The sequence below is a fragment of the Ursus maritimus genome (genome assembly GCF_017311325.1).
Source record: "Ursus maritimus isolate PB19 chromosome X unlocalized genomic scaffold, ASM1731132v1 scaffold_X1, whole genome shotgun sequence".
NCBI lineage: Eukaryota > Metazoa > Chordata > Mammalia > Carnivora > Ursidae > Ursus > Ursus maritimus.
In genome coordinates this window covers 95,074,919-95,078,379 of record NW_024423319.1, presented here as the reverse complement: position 1 = coordinate 95,078,379, position 3,461 = coordinate 95,074,919, and the positions used below count along the sequence as shown (strand labels likewise).

The 3,461-nt window shown below is 34.6% G+C and overlaps 1 non-coding gene across 1 annotated transcript; it reads right to left on the bottom strand.

The window, feature by feature from the left end:
* Positions 1 to 294: 294 nt before the first annotated feature.
* On the bottom strand, positions 295 to 401 carry LOC121103935. Its single transcript, XR_005836224.1, has one exon. It is a non-coding gene; the product is annotated as a U6 spliceosomal RNA (small nuclear RNA).
* Positions 402 to 3,461: the final 3,060 nt, after the last annotated feature.

Sequence of the window (3,461 nt, the reverse complement as noted above, 5' to 3'; positions counted from 1 at the left end):
CCTTTTTCAGATCTGTCATTTGCAAATATCTTCTCCTGTTCCATGGGTTGCCTCTTAGTTTTGTTGATTGTTTCCTTCACTGTGCAGAAGCCTTTTATCTTGATGAAGTTCCAATAGTTCATTTTTGCTTTTGTTTCCCTGGCCTCCAAAGATGTGTCTAGTAAGAAGTTGCTACTGCCATGGTCATAAAGGTTGCTGCCTGTGTTCTCCTTTAGGATTTTAATGGTTTCCTGTCTCACATGTAGGTCTTTCATCCATTTTGAATGTATTTTTGTGTATGGTGTAAGAAAGTGGAAAAATATAGAATGCTTTATGAATTTGTATGTCATTCTTGCACAGGGGCCATGCTAATCTCCTCTGTATCGTTCCAATTTTAGTGTATGTGCTGCTGAAGTGAGCATGAGAACTTATTTACCTTATAACTGAAAGTTTGACCCTTTCTTTGATCAGCATCTTGCATTTTCCCCACTATCTAGACTGTGGTGACCATCATTCTACTGTTTCTACGAGTTTGACTTTTGTTTTGTTTTGTTTAGATTCTGTATATGAGTGAGTACATACAGCTTTGGTATTTCCATGCCTACCTTATTTCATTTAGCATAAGTACTCCAGGTTCTTCCATATTGTCACAACTGGTAGGATTTCCTTCTTTTTCATGGCTGAATAATATTCCAGTATATATGTACACACACCACATTTTCTTTAACCATTCCTCCATTGATGAACATTTAGGTTGTTTCCTTATTTTGGCTATTGTGACTACTGTTGCAATGAACATGGGAGTGCAAAAATCTCTTCAAAATACCGATTTAGTTTCTTTTGGATATAATCCCCAGAAGAGGGATTGCTGGGTCATATGTACGGTTTTTAATCTTAAGTGATAGATTCCTTAATAATTAGCTACCCGTTTTTCATTGCTGATGTTGTTTATTCACATCTTCATTCTCTTTTTTATCCCACAATTTTATTTTAATTCAAATTAGTTAACATATAGTATAGTATTAGTTTCAGGGGTAGAATTTGATGATTCATCAGTTGCATAGAACACTCAGTGCTCATCACAAGTGCCCTCCTTAATCCCCATCACCCATTTACCCCATCTCCCCACCCACCTCCCCTCCAGAAATCCTCAGTTTGTTCCCTATAGTTAAGAGTCCTTTATGGTTTGCCTTCCTCTCTGTTTTTATCTTATTCTATTTTTCCTTCATTTCCCCTATATTCATCTGTTTTGTTTCTTAAATTCCATGTATGAGTGAAATCACATGGCATTTTTCTTTCTTGGACTGACTGATTTCGCTTAGCATAATACACTCTATTTCTATTCATGTCATTGCAAATGACAGGATTTCATTCTTTTTGATGGCTGAGTAATATTCTATTGCATATATATATATATATACCACATCTTCTTTATCCATTCATCAACTGATGAACACTTGGGCTCTTTCCATATTTTGGCTATTGTGGATAGTGCTGCTATAAACATTGGGGTGCATGTGCCCCTTTGAATTACTATGTTTGCATCCTTTGGATAAATGCCTAGTAGTGCAATTACTGGGTTGTAGGGTAGTACTATTTTTAACTTTTTGAGGAATCTCCGTACTGTTTTCCGGAGTGGCTGCACCAGTTTGCATTCTCACCAACAGTGCAAAAGGATTATCCACTTTGGGAAGATGGAAAGCTAGTAGGGAAACTATTAAATTTTTTCTACTGATCAAAACTTCTCCTAAATATGTTGACTCTGAATAAAAATTATCCCAATTCCTCTGAACCTAGATGTTTGAAATTACAAAGACAAAATCTGATTATTTTTAGGTTCCCTTTACCTTTCTGTTGAGTCATGAACAATGGCCATCTGACTGAATAAGTTACAAAGGGTAGAAATATCCAGAATGAGGGGGATTTTGTTTAATTCTACTTGAATATCATCTCTTTCCTGATGCTGATTGTGCTCTGTTTCTTTCTCATAACCTGCTGTCTCCCCTTCACTCTTTCTTCATGCTACAACCCACAAAGTCAGGCACTTTGAAGAAAAAAAAAAAAACTTTATGACCTTTATCAAGATGAAGGAGATTCACCACACTGATCACTGAGCAGAAGAAATTGTAAAATGGGACTTTTAATATTTTAAAGCCATTTGGAATACAGTTCACATGAATGATTCTGTACAATGTACAAATCGGTACCCCGGAGAATTTGCACTGACAGCCATGGGAGGAAGACATGCGGGAATAACTTTTAATTGCATATTTAATTGACCTTGTAGGAAAATGAATCTCATATTTTGTACGGAGTACAATTACATAAAGATTTGAAAATAATATTATCCAAAAAAGTTACTTAGACTATTTTATAATATTATTAGAATCATATGTCTGTACTCTGCATTCTTTTGAGAGTACTAAGACAATCACCATCCTGCTTTATAGCAGAGGGGTAGAAAGGAGTTAGGAGATAAATTAAAGCATAACTTTTGCCAGCATTTTTAGTAATTTATGCTAAATAACTTTATGAAAATCTCTCTGAAAAGTTTCAGACATCATTTTGAAGCTATCAGATTTATTGTTAACATAATTAATAGTTAATAACTGATATTAGCTATCAGTTAATAGTTAACGTGTAATATTAAGGTGGCTTTTTGCTTTTCCAACCAATTGGATATTAAGGTAATTTACAACTAAGTAAAATCAGTATTTTTCCCACGTATGTTTTTATGTTGGGCAGAGCTAAAGAGATTGTTGTTTTACAGAATGAATGTAGCTATTTTTCCCAAGGGCATTTGTCCTAAGAAGACATCTTTTATTTATTTATTTTTTTTTCAGGAGTAGAATTTAGTGATTCATCACTTACATATAACACCCAGTGCTTATCATAACTAGTGCCCTCCTTAATAACCATCACCCATTAAGAAGAAAATATGGCATATATATACCATGGAATACTACTCAGCCATCAAAAAATGAAATCTTGCCATTTGCAATGACGTGTATGGAACTAGAGGGTATTATGCTAAAAGAAATAAGTCAATCAGAGAAAGACAATTATCATATGATCTCACTCATAAGTGGAATTTAAGAAACAAAACAGAGGCTCCTACGGGAAGTGAGGGAAAAATAAAACAAGATGAAATCAGAGCGGGAGATAAAACGTAAGAGACTCTTATTCGTAGGAAACAAACTGAGAGTTGTTGGAGGGGAGAGGGGTAGGGGGATGGCGTTAGTGGGCACTGGACATTAAAGAGGGCTTGTGATATAATGAGCCCTGGGTATTATATAAGACTGATGAATTACTGAACTCTACTTCTGAAACTGATAATACATTATATGTTAATTAATTGAATTAAAATTTTTAAAAATGTGAAAAAATTAAAAGAGGACATCTTTTAGTTAACATATTTATAAAAAGGCATTGGGTCATATAAAAAATAGTACCCAGCTAAGGTCCTGTGTATAAGGGGAAAT